The sequence below is a fragment of the Coptis chinensis genome, chromosome 7 (assembly GCF_015680905.1).
Source record: "Coptis chinensis isolate HL-2020 chromosome 7, ASM1568090v1, whole genome shotgun sequence".
Taxonomy (NCBI): Eukaryota; Viridiplantae; Streptophyta; class Magnoliopsida; order Ranunculales; family Ranunculaceae; genus Coptis; species Coptis chinensis.
Genome location: NC_141462.1, coordinates 13,764,802 through 13,778,983, shown reverse-complemented (window position 1 = coordinate 13,778,983; position 14,182 = coordinate 13,764,802). Strand labels below are relative to the sequence as shown.

At 35.2% G+C, this 14,182-nt stretch overlaps 1 long non-coding RNA gene and 1 pseudogene across 1 annotated transcript; both read right to left on the bottom strand.

Annotated features, from left to right (window-relative positions):
• Positions 1–5,735: 5,735 nt before the first annotated feature.
• LOC147486140 (uncharacterized) lies at positions 5,736–6,324 on the bottom strand. The gene is made up of 3 exons (XR_015201159.1): positions 6,206–6,324; positions 6,026–6,124; positions 5,736–5,936 (listed from the first exon to the last, which is right to left on the bottom strand). It is a non-coding gene; the product is annotated as an uncharacterized LOC147486140 (long non-coding RNA).
• Positions 6,325–10,635: 4,311 nt separating this feature from the next.
• On the bottom strand, positions 10,636–11,536 carry LOC147486139 (uncharacterized; annotated as a pseudogene).
• Between the last annotated feature and the right edge of the window lie 2,646 nt (positions 11,537–14,182).

Here is a 14,182-nt window from a genome sequence, read left to right as displayed (position 1 = left end):
CTATCCCAAAATGGTAGTTGGTGTAGAGTTTAGTTAGGAATCAAGCAATGAGCTTAGAGATAAGTCATTGTTTGGTTTCACTTGCTAGCATGTATGAGCTCTTTAGTGAGCCATGCATGCTAGGGATCAAATCTATTTTTCCGTTAGGGACTTGTCTATGAGTCTAGGAAGAATCAAAACCTTTTTCAAATCAACACTAATGATAGTTTCACATGAGGAGGATTAACTCTCCACCTTCTCTTTCAAATCTCTATTTCGGTATTAAGTGAATGTTTTCAACGTTAATGTTTTCTTAATGTTTATGTAGGAAGGAAAAATCTAGCATTTATATTATGACCTTATTCCTTAGTTTCCCTTAATTGTAAATTCCAATTTGTAGTTGTTCTAAGCTTTAGTTTAGTTCGAATCTTTATTCCAACTCTACGAAACGAAGATCGTGAGTAAGGAACCTTGAGTGCTTTTGCATCAATTCTTAGAGATCAAAACTCTAAGTAGTAGTAACAAGCATATATCACAGAGCACCAAGAGGGAATATTGGGGAGCTAAACCATCCAACGACTCCATGGATGTAACATCTGAACACATTGCCTGCGCTTCAACAAAATAACAGAGCTTGTGGGATCATTGCCAATTATATCGGTGTTAATCCATTCACCTATTGGCAAACAACGCCGTAGGGGAAGGGTCTCGACCCTGCATGACAACTTCCGCTTGGTTGTTGTTATGAGTATATTGCTTCTGGATGAGTAATGTACGTGAAGTATGCTCCACCTGGATGTTCAGGCATGCCAAATAAGAAATCATCAATGGGGGCATGTGGGGCTTTGCCAACTAATCCAAATATGAAAATGATGAACTAAATTAATTAGCACATATAAACAGGGAAATCCACACAAATAGTATACATACAACAGTAAAATACAAAGTATAATTATTAGAATGAAGATACAAAGATTATAATCAAATACATTTTTCAATATTCCAAATGTAGACAACCTTTTTTTTCAGGTGCATTCTTTCTAATTAATAAAATGTCAAAAATAAGGCAAAATGCCGTGAACAGTGAACCCTATATGTTACGTATTCTATGATATCTAAAATCCGACCAGAATCCGAATGGATCCGGATATAGTAAAGAGTTTTGAGTGAGAATCCGACCTGAACCCGCTCAATTTCCAGCCCCAGCTTCCACCCATAACTTTTTGGGTTGTCTGCGTGTGTCAACTTGGTTAATTGCAGGATGTAAGGTCGTTGTGTAGGTTGATAAGAGCCCAAAACTGTAGTTTTAACCTTTTAACAATATTACTTTTAGACCAATTATTTTATTAATAATGAAGAGTTAGTACTGTTTACGTGCTTTTGTATATTTCAGACATTGAAGTCAAATATGTGAATAAATGTGTCCTTTTGCAAGAGAAAGGAGCAAAGGTTAGTTGCAAAGAAGTTCTATGGTTAAAGCCCAAGTTTCAAGGAGAAAAAACCTTGTTAAAGCCCAGTCAAAGCTGAAAAGTCAAAGTCAACGCGGGCAGAAATAGCGCATAAAAGTCAACAGAACTTCCGTAGGCCGTATCTTTGGACTCAGACCTCAGAATTGGGCCTACCATATGTCAAAACGACCGGCCCGGAATGAGCTTTCTAATGGTCCAAGATTTGATCCAATCGGAGGAGTAAAAGTAGACAAAAAGGCTGTTGCAGTAATTTCCAGTAGAGAACCACTTTTTGGACCGAAGTAAATAGATTTTGGGCTCGATTTTATGGCCCAAAACATGGTCCAAATCCCATGCATGAATTTGTAGACCTAACTCTCTCCTATATAAAGAGGACTAAGACATAACTCTTAAGTACCTAGATTAAACTTAGATTAGTACTTAGATTTTAATTCATAGACTTAGTTAATTATTCAGTACTTAGTTTTTAATATAGTTTGAATTCGTAGACTCTCTTCCATTAGATTAATAAAGTAAATTTATATTCTTTCAATGATGTTTTCTTATTCTTCTATTAATGATCTGATGAATCTGAGCTAAACCTCCATTAGAGGTGTTTGATGAAGACTTGATGTGTTAGTTTAGATTTATTGTTTGTTCAAGAGTTTCACTCTAGAGGTTAGTTTATTCACCATGAGAATGGGTTAAACTTTCTCTCATGCTTTATATTATTTGGTTAGAGATGCCATGAATAGTTAGGGATCAAGATTTAATCTTTATTGGTTAGGATTGCAATAATCTACACTACATATTAGAAATAAATCAAGGTGAATAAAATCTCCCTTATTCCATCTCCATATTCACATATTTTCGTTAAATTGCTGTAGTATAATCTCAATTAGTTAATTTCATCATATTAGTATAATTTCAATCCATTACTCTCATTGATTTTAGTAAAATTATTAAACTAGTGAAACTTAACGTCTAAATGACTAGGAGTGGAACGAATTCTCTACTCCACATATTGTATGATAAACGAGAGTAGAATCTTTGATACAATAGAGTAAATTCATACCTTTTTTACTTCTGCCTAAGTTTAATTAGTTAAGTAGGAGTAAACTACAGTTTTTACGTTTATCATAGGTGGTTGTAGATAGATTCTTATATAGTCATTGAATCGAATCTTAAATCTTCCTAGGTGTTGAATCTTATTTGAGTTCTTAGTATTTTGGTCCTACATTTAATAGTAAAATTATATTTGTGTTTGGTCCTTAGATAAATCACATGTATGACATATATATGCAGGGTATTTTGGCCATTTTATGAACAAAGTGGTTAACATAGTCAACCTTCAATTTTGGACCAAGCTCGAGCAAGAGATTTTGTAGTAACAAAGATGAAAAATTCACTTTTTTGTGGTTGATTTGTCAACTTCTATCATTAAATGGAAACATAATTTAAGTTTTCTTCAATCTATTATACATCTTTTTCTTTGTAAAACACTCTAATTAACATTAAATAATAAAATATGTAAGTTTTCTTAAGTTTGGCAACTGGTCGCGTCGTCATCAAAAGACACAAGATTTTAAAGTATATATTGTTAAGTATGAAGAAATAAAACAATGGGTGGAATTCTTGTTGCAGTAAGTTTTGCATGTATTCAAATTTTTATAAGTTGTCCATTAATTGTGTTAGAAGGACGAAGAGCCAAAGGATTATGTAAATGGAAGGACTATATGCAAATACGTACACTTTCATCGATCATAAAAAACTATAAAGGTAATCCGACATCTTGCTCAAGGCAGAAAATATCATATTGTATATATCGGAAAACGAGGTACACGATATAGAAATATGTGATATATCGGCACCGAATATTGAAGGTTTTTTAAGGCAACATATATCACATTATTCGATACATATTGGTGATATATTTGATATATATCGATTGACTTAGTTTGATCGTTGGATCGATAGTTTCGATATATACAAATATATATCAATATTTTAACTGTTTCACAAAAAAATCGATATATTGATATTTTAGGCCTTGATCTCGCTATTAAAAAAAATTTAGACGAGTCAAGGACAATCATCATACATGGTCAACTAACAGTAGTAGGAAGGAAGGACAAATCTCAAGTATATCTAAACCAGTCAAGGCAAATAATTTCTACTACAGTCCAGTCAACTAAATCTCTCAATAGGTTGGTATGAAATATGAACATCTAATCGAACCACCAAACAGGCAAATACTACTACCCCCAGACCATACCACATTCTAGTCTCACTCACAGCAGAAGAAGCAGAAAGCAGAAAGCAGAGGGATGCTCAGAGCTATCCACTGGAGCTTGAAGTTCAATCATAGGAAGTTGGAAGTGGAAACTAACTCCCAAACTGTCAGTAACTTTTTGGGAAATAAAAAGATTGTAAATATAGGTTGGTCTTCTCAGCTTTATCTTACTGATGCTCTGGCCCTATTAGCTACTAAGGAACACTTATATCCTCTGTGGATAAACCGAACTGGAAACAGAGTGGCCCATATGTTAGCTTGCCATGGTATTTCATCCCCTGTTCCTCAAGAACGGATAATAACCCCACCATTGTTGCTTAGGGACATTATGAGCAGTGATAGAAACAATGTAAATTTTCTTATCTAATTATATATATATATATAACAAAAAAAAAAAAACATAAGAGAGGAGATGAAATAAAATCTCCCGAGTAAATAAGGCACTAGTTCGGAGCAGAGCGAATTTTTCAACCCTTCTCCTCCATTTTCACTTTCCCTTTCTAATTCCTTCCTACACCCACTCATTATTATATTATGGCTGAACATTTCTAGGGTGTTGCTCAAGATTTGAGTTCGTTGAACGTCATCTCTCAAGACAAAAACTAACTAAATCTATGATGGGGTCCTTTTGGTTTATGTCTTTGAAACTGACCCACTCTATATTTGTCTGAAGAAGCTTAATAAGAGAAGATAGAAGGGAAAAAAAAAACTACAGCCTACAGACCTTTTTCATTGTGAAATTAAAATTATGACAGTAATACATGTTTTGTGCATTAATTTGTTTTACTATTTAGGTTGAAGCATTTTTAATTTGACATTGGTTATGCTACTTTATATTCTGGTATAATATATGGTTGTTATATAAACTTTGTTAAATGATTACCAATATTTTCATAATTGAGCCTTGAACAAATTGCTATCAAATCCAGACTTCTTTGAAGACAACTCACTACGTGGGTTATGTCACTACGTGGGTTATGTCCTTCAGAGAAAAACCTTTCATATTGATTTTTTCTAGTGTTTATCTATTTATATTTTACAGAGTTGATTCTTTGTGTCGGACATGGTCAAATATAAAAAACTGAGGTATATCACATACGATGTGTCAGGATTATTTTTAAAATATGGTGTGTTCATATATCATAGTTTATTTTACATCTGTTATCCTGATGAGTGTTCTTTGTCGTTCAACTAGTCGGTTACAGGTGTTGGTCCTGATTGTCTCTATTTTGCATGAAACTGAGTTTCACACTACAATCCCAAATAGATAGAAAGGGACCTTAATCTAAAAAAGATCTTTTTATATTACTACAGAAAAGCTCATATACCACTGTTATTTACAATGGTAAAAAGCTTTTAGCCACTGTTTTCATACCGTGGTAACAACCACCGTGACAAATACTTCTAAAAAAACCGTGGGGAAAAGTACCTCTTATATACTACGGTTTTGAGTAAAACAATGGTATTAGGATTTACAAACCGTGGTTAATAGTCCGAAAAGTTTGGTCTTATATTTACAAACCGTGGGAAATAGTGATGATATATACGACGGTTGGATACAAACCATAGGTTATATAAACTGATTATACCTCTGTTCTTATCAAACCGTGGTGTATAGTCATTACAAACCGTGGGTTATATAAATTGCTTATACCTCGGTTCTTATCAAACCGTGGTTTATAGTTTTTTATTTTTTTATTTTTTATTTTTTTTATTTTTTTTATTTATTTATTTTATAAAAACCCCTAATTATTTGATTCTAGTCATATTCATTCAACCTGCAACCTGCCCATTTTCACCATATATATCCACACTGGATTTAAAAACACATTGCTCAAATAAACAATTCATAGTGCAATACAAACAAAAGAAATAAATTTACACATCCAACACAAAGACATTGAATTGCTAAAAGAATTTTGAACTTTTTTTAGTCATCAATAATGAAAGAAACATCCAAATTTACTTGTTATATCAAAATAATAATGACCTAACTTGTTGCATCAATAAAAAAAACAATCTATTTGTTCTATCTATAATATATAAAAAAAATGGTGAGACCAAGCACCACACCTTAATTGGAAAGGGTCAAAACCTAGCTAAGACTCGACGCTTGGCTCGAACGCTCCATTATGCTGGATGAATCTAAGAATTTCAAGTCGAACAACATCAAGTTCCTCTTGTGTGTATGTATCTTTGAGGGATAGATTTGTCATCTGCACGATCAAAGATAAAAAAGTATATAATAACTAAATAATGAAGAGTAACACAAAATAGAGAATGCTAGTGTATGATTTAATTATACCTTATTTTCAAAAGAATTATCTGAACAAGCTTCCATTATTTCTCTCATAAACTTCATTACGTAATACCCACACTCTTTACTACCAGGTTGGTACGGGCCCTAAGTACAAACATGGAAAATATTCATAAGCATATATTTTTCCAAACACACAGTATGTATGCATAAGAATTTGTTTATTACCATAATCTTCTCCCACTTCACTGGACCTTTACTTCCTTTCCCTTCAAGTCTTTCTATTTTCATGACTGCACTTCAAAATAAGATCAGTGTAAAACCTAATTAGCAAGTAAAAGATAAGCACGTGATGATCTAATTATTTCATATACATACACAATCATGACAAACCTGTTAAAATAAATATCCATATCATTAGATGGTAGATTATGCATCGAATCCAACCAATTAAAAGTCATCCGCGATAAATTAATAGCAATCAAAACCCAATGTCCACTACAAAAAGATCAGAGGCATGTGTGGTTAAAAAAGAAAAATTAGACATTAAAACTATAATATACATTCCAATGAAAATGATAAAACATGGATAGTATTAAAAATATAAGACAATATCCTTACCCTGGATTATAAGGGATAAGAACAACTCTTTTTCCACTTGTATTCTGCAAGCTCTCCACAATAATTTGAGTTTTCTCATTCCCATTAGCTCTTGTGAAAGATAAAGGGTTTACAAATCCGACGACATCACGACAACTCACAAATTCATCATAAAGAATCCTAGAGAAAGAAAAATAAAGCAATCATAATTACTAAAACTAAATATAAATATCTAAGATTTACGATAGCACCAACAATGAAATTTTGCAGATATTCTAACCTCATGTATACCACCAAAATAGCAGCATCTAACCAACCCATGTTACATACATCCATTATATCGCTTTTTCTCCATAATGAAACTACCCATATTATCTCCAAACAATTCTCCTCCTACTGGAAAATGTATTGAACCTTGGTCCCCTGGAAGCGCCATATTGAGGAATCCCACAAACGAATCTATTGCACCTTGATTATGACTATCACTAGTTTGATTTTTACTTCCCTAAATTAAAAATTCAGAACAACCAATTATTAAAAGAGAAGCCAAATTCAGAAATCGATCATATAACTTCATATTAAAGAATCTTGTTATTTACCTCAATGTCGTCTTTATAATAGACATGGTCCTTTGGCCAAGGAACTTGTGTGCCAAGAGCATCTGCGACATATCTAAGCTCCTCATTCACTTGTATAGGAAGAGCAAGACGGCTAGCTTATTCAGAAACAAGCGATACAACCGCAACACGAACATTATTGAGTCCCAAAAGGTAATCGTGAATTTCTTTTCGTTTATTTCCCTCGTATACCAAGCCTTCAGCAACAATATTTGTTCGGCCAACCACAGCCAAATAACATTCTTTTTCCTATATAAATGTCTAAGTATCATAATAAGCATACAACATTATATTTTAATAACATATTACGTGTAAACTACAATTTACCTCCCCTAGACCAAATGTTTGACCCCGTGTTTTCTTATTTGCCTTGTTCACATGATCAAATTGAGCCAAATTACACTCTAGGCCCTACAATTGAAGTATAAATCTTAGAACCATTTTAAAATTATATATATAACTTGTAAAACACTACTTACCTCTCCTGGACCAGATGTTGGACCCTAAAATGATGTTTGACCCCGTGTTTTATTCTTATTTACCTTGTTCACACGATCAGATTGAGCCAAATTACACTCTAGGCCCTACAATTGAATTATAAATATTAGAACCACGCAACATTATTAAAATTATATATATCACGTGTAAAATGCTACTTGCCTGTCCTAGACCAAATGTTGGCCTCGAGAATGGTGTTTGACCTTCTTGTGTTTTCTTATTTGCTTTGTTACCATGATCTGCTTTGGGCTTTGATGGAGGTTGGGCTGCCTTCCCATTTTTTTTTTCAGCTATTAGTCAGAAGAATAAAATTTGTAGTTAGAAGGTCGGAATGCATAAAATGGTTTGGTCAAACTGTTGTTGCACAAACACTAGATGCAACGATGAATGATGCACAAATAGATGGCAGGTTACCAATAAAAAAAAATAAAAGAAACATTCACAGTAGTAACTTACTTCCTGAGCATTTTTTACTAGTCTACCAGATTGATGTTTGCCAGATGAGTGTATCGTCTGATCAATATTGACACTCGTATTGTTGTTTGAAGAGGTTTTTTCAGATGGTAAGGAGTTATCTTTGTCCTCCAACCTTCTGACTCTATCTAACAGCAACCTAACGTCTTCCTGAAGACGGTAGTTTTGGTCCCGTTACTCTTGAATTGTTGATTCCAACTTTGTAACATGTTCCTTTGAGCCACGTTTGTTAACATGGAAATATGTGGTGGGGGTGATCCCTTTCCAACCTGCCGAGTGCGACCCGGGGATGCTCGGGTGTGCCCAATGCTAGAGTTAAGATGTCTTTACTTCCTTCAATAACTACCTTTCCCTCCTCTACTTCCTTAGTCAGCACATCCTTCAATTAAGTTTTGAAGTAAACAAGGATTTAGAAAATCCAAATCACAACAAGCATTCATGTCTAACATTAAAACATAATAATAAATGATTAGAAAACTCACAATCTTTTCAGCCACTCTTTCCGTAGCTACTTCAATATATTTTCCTTTTTTTTTAGTAAGCTCTTTTCCATATTGAAGGCCTTCAATTTTTTCCATTAAAGGATGGTCCCAACTCTTTTTTCTATGGTTACAAAATAATCACGCAAATCCATTGTGGTTAATAACGATGCATGTCTTCGAAACTCTTGGTTGAAGGTTTATCATACCCAAACAAATTAACAAGTGCCTACATGTATAAATGTTGAGACAGACAATGTACTCACCAATTGTTCTCCAATATCAGCAAATCCCGTCTTGCCCGTCCTGTGGTTATATTCTTTTGCTGCTCGCCGCTGTGAATTAAGTTTGCTAATTTCCTGGAAAACATGGAATTAGTCGTCTTTAGGAATAAAAAACAATATATGGGTTTAATGTGATTGGATGTCTTTAATAGTCAAGGAATTAATTATCACAGCACACGTCAAAGGCAATTTGGGGAGGTCACATTCCTATTAACAACCTAGGTTGGCACACAATCCTAGACTATCAAAGGGGTTGCCTGAGTTCAGATGTGCAAAAATACCGCTTGTAGATGACATCCTATGACAGCAGCAATTTGGGGAGGTCACATTCCTATTAACAGACAAGTAAAGAATTTTTAGAGGACCAACTATTTAAAGGTGCTTACTTGTGGTGGGTTTGTGCGCATATGATTGCCATGTTGTTAGGGGCCTATATTGACAACATTCATTGTGTTGACCGGAGAACAAAGAGTGAATGAGACATTTCGAGGCTTAGTCACATGATTTTCATGACATAATGTTGGTGGCATATGCATTTTCATGACTTAATGTTGGCGGGGAAGTCACTACTTAGCTCCTAACTCTCCCTCACGCCTAGCTCCAACTCTCACTCGTCATAATGATTTTCATGACTTAATGTTGGCGAGGAAGTCACTACTTAGCACTAGCAGCGAAGGTTCTATTTACACAGCAGTAGTAGCTACCATACAAGGAATGCATATATAAAGATAGCAGTTACTATCCATAGCTCCAACTCTAGCTCGCCACTCAAGCTCTAACAAGACCTCGGCTTTAGCTATGTTATCCTTGTTCGAACATTTCTCGAAAAGTCGACTACAAGTTATAAATCGAGGGGAAGGAAGGTGAAGTCCTTTCCTCCTCAAACCTGGCAATGCCCTGGATTTCATCGGAACTGGAAGGAGAATCAAAGGTAAGCCAAAGCTTTCCGCATAACGTCACTACCCGTTCCCTATAAGCCATAGCTCTTCACTTTTCACTGACGCAACTATAGCTCCTAACTCTCCTTTGCCTAGCTCCAACTCTCACTCGTCATAATAGTTTCGTTTCGTTCTCTGTTGTAAACAAAATTTTAGTGAGCTTACGCTTGGGGCCCTGTAGCTAATTAAAGCTTAGAATATAATGGAAGAGCGAATTCAGGGAAAAACATTACTGGAAGCAGCTGTAAACAGATGAGACCTACTAAAGTTCTAATTTTCTGGAAAATATTTTGTACAACTTATATTTAACAACAGTTAGCAACACGAGTAATTCATGACTGATTTCAGGATGGAAGAGCGGTTTTCGAGGGAAAATAATTTCTTGAAAAGTGGTCGTAGACCAAATTAAACCTAAAATGTTCTCTATGAAAGGGAAATACTTACCCATGTAATTTAACAGTTAAGCCCGACAGAGCCCTTAATAGCTAGGCATATCTGCACCTAGATTTTGAGATGATTTGGCCGGCATGACCATGAAATTCTTGAATTCCATTCAAAGCATGAAAAGAGAGGTCTTAAAAGGGCAAAAAGTTTCCAGTTGGCTATCCAAGGGTAGGATGCACAACATTTTACATACGACTTAAGGATACTAAGAAGACTTGATGTTGAGCGTAAAGGCGGCAGACTAAGAAGACTTGATGTCTAATTGCGGACTTAAGGATACTAAGAAGACTTGATGTTCAGAACAGACTTGATACTAAGAAGACTTCACTGGGTAATATCAGTTAAATTCTTACAAGAAGCTACCATTGAAACACATTCCATATCAACCAATGTTTCATTATAAGACAAGTCCAACTTCTTGAGTCCCTTCAGGTTCTACCCCAAAGTGGTTAACAATCCGGGTTCTCTCTCAACGACATCACAGTTTATTAATGCCAATTCTTCTAGTGCAACACTCACTATGGAACCAATTGTCTTAAGGCCTTCACCTGTTACTAGACAACAACTTTGTAGCCTAAGACTTATAAGTCCCCTGATATTCTCTGCAACAGCTAATAGGTGATTCTTTTCAAGGTCTAAAGGCAATCGAAGGTCGAAGTTTTTGAATATTCGACCGCCCGACTAATAAACTGATGAAGACCCTCTACTACTACCACCATCATAGAGTAATAGTGAATTAAGAGAACTGCAATGTTCAGCTAATAGTAATAAAATTCTATCAACAATAGTTCTACAAGTTCTAATTTCCAATTCTTGTAGAGCTTTTTAAACACTTTATAAAGGATGTAAATGAATTACCATCTCCAATACCTTCACGACTTCTCAATTCCAACCTTTTGAGCTTAGTGCAACTTCTCCACAACCAGCCCAAACCCATGATCCCGACCCCAAGTCCCGATACACTAAGACACTCTAAAGGCAACTCCGATGATTTATGTGAAACACTAGACACCCCCACTTCATATTCTTCATCAAATTCCAATCCAAATTCCTCTTCTCCATCAAAGTCAAATTCCCCTGTTTCAACTCTGTTTTTAAACTTAGTACAACAGAGTATTTTAAGAGAAGGGAAAGAAATAAGCCAAGAGAAAGAAAGAGGTAAAGAACAAGAGATTGTAAGAGAAGTAAGATGTTTACAACAAGAAGATAGAGAAAGAAGAGCAGAATAATAATAGAGGTGGATTCACATGCAGCAGTCAAAGATTTTAATGGGAATGCCATTCCATGGACACTAAGAGCTAGATAGATGCAAGCAACTAGGAACGTACAGGATTGGAAGTTATTTACTCGGCTTTTCTATAACTTTGCCCCTGTTCTGTTCTCCATTTTGATTGTCCATAAAATTACGGGCAAATCATTGTCACTTAAGTAGTACCATCCCTTCCACATCAACAAGAGCCTCTACTACCCTTACAAAGACTCTCTTTCTTTTTGGTCCATCTGGCCTGAAAGAGTGAAGGCCATTACGAATAGCTCCGAAAGGATCAGCGCCCGCTTGTCCTGAAGGCTAACATCATCAGCCCCGACTCACGAGGCTTAATTGTTCTTCAAACGATAAGTAGCTCTAGACCTTGACCCAAGAAGTTGTAATCAATCCAACTTTTAGCTGATGTCATAGTAGAAGAATTGGAGTTTATCCTTCATTCATGACATCCACATTTGTACAACAACCATTCTAAAACCTGAAAAGCTAAGTTTATTTGCATCTTTAATAGGAATTTCTGTTGTAGAACCACCTACCAAGTCCCTCAACTACCCCTGTTCTAGTACCATAAAATATTCCAAATATGTAGTATACCAAAAAGGTAAACATAGCCCTAACGGGAGTCTATTCTTCTCACTTTTTCCAATTGTAGGTTAAGAACTCAACCTTAGGAAAAGGAAGACTAAGAAAAAATAGAGTAGAGGTTCCACTACATTTTTATTTTCCTTTTTAGATAGAAAATTACTGGGTGATGTTCACAGGCATCACAAGTTACACATACCAGCAGCGCCAAGAGCATTGACACTATTTGGATGAGTTTTTCAAGTAAACCCAGTGCTATTAGGTTAATTAGCATAGACAAGCATCTGAGCCTCCGCTAAATGGTGTATGTGAACTGATACTAAAAGGACCACTACGCTTTGGCAGACTCGACTTGAATGGGAAGTTCTTCACAAAGAGCTTCTCATGTTAACCTGTTCAGGAGTACAAACGTTAATTTCATTGCCGTATACAATGAAAATATCAAACATCAACGGCTTCTACAAATCAATCAGTCCAACTTCGGAAACTCCTATTGGTGGACTTAAAAGAAAAAAACATTTAATGAAAGTCACAAGAAAGACCGCTTGACTTATACCAGAGTATGGTAGCAATTAGAATCCATTGCTCCGATACGACTTAAGAATCCAACTGAACTATTTCTTCTTCCTACCACCAGCTTTTGATTTCCGGAATATTTAGCCCCGTATTCTTTCTTGAGCGACTCTGAAATAGTAGGTCGGATACGGAATCTATTATATTTGGAACGAAGAGACAGAATATAAAAACTACTAATCATTAGTATGAAAATGAGAATGAAAAAAGCAAAAATGAATACCAAATTACTAAAGAGATTACCAAATTACTATGACTAAAGAGACTACCAAATTACTATGAATATCTAGCAAGCATCTAGACTCGTGAGACTCGCCCCTAGACTATGACTAAAGAGACTACTAAATTACTACCCACACCCGCACCCAGTAGAAAATCCAGCAGAAAGTAAGAGCACATGGGCTGAGGTTTTAGAGAAGAAGGCAGTAGGAAGTATCAGAAGATAGAATGCTTGTTAATCATAAATGAATACAATTATCCAAAACCAATCAAACTAACAAAAATAAGTTATCCTAACCTGAAATTTTGGTGTCAGTCTTGACTTCACAAATCTTTCCCAATCTTCCTGTCTAATATTTTTTTCGTGTTTTTAGGCTTCAAAAGCTTTTCAGGTTGGTCTTTGTAGGGGGTGATATAGTACCTAGTCAACCGACTCTTGAATTCTTTCCATTTCTCACCAATATTTGAGACAACACCCTTCTTTTCGTCTTCTGTCAAGTTGAATTTGGCCTATAAAAAAAGAATAAGCTATAAAGTTACAATAACCTAAGACTAATTAGACAATTAATAGTACAACTGGAGCTATTTCCCTTTATAGTATCCTATAACAAGTCTCTCACTTCATCTCCGACAGCATGCCAATTTTCATAATCAACAATAGAGATTCGGGACTCCGCTAACAAACCTGAGTAGCTTGCCAAATCCTTTCCGCCTTCCCCTATACGTTGACCATCTTCATAGTATTGAACATTCAATAGTTCACCCTCTCTCATTTTTGTTATCCTTTTGCATTGAATTGCTCCTCTTCCTGTCCTTTCTACACTTGAATCTTGTGTATTGTTAACTTCCATTGGTGTATTGGAAGTCTCGTCAACTCTCATATCTGAATCAGAATCAGAATTCTCTCTTGGATCCATGCTGATTTCCTATATACCGAGTATAGACATGAAGACTTTACCCAATAACAACATATGAAATAAGCTAGGTATCAATAACTTGGACAATATTAATTAAACAATAATAAGACAAATGATCATCCATAACATGAATTAAAGTATTAAGGCAAATATAAATATCAAAGTAGGTATGAATTCACATTTAATAACAATATTCAATAGTCAAATAATAAATGAACAAACTTGTTCAAACATCCCCATAGAAAGAAAAAAATCATAACATGCTCTAACTTAATCGTTATAGGTAGGGTCGACATAAGTCCCCTCACAATCTACA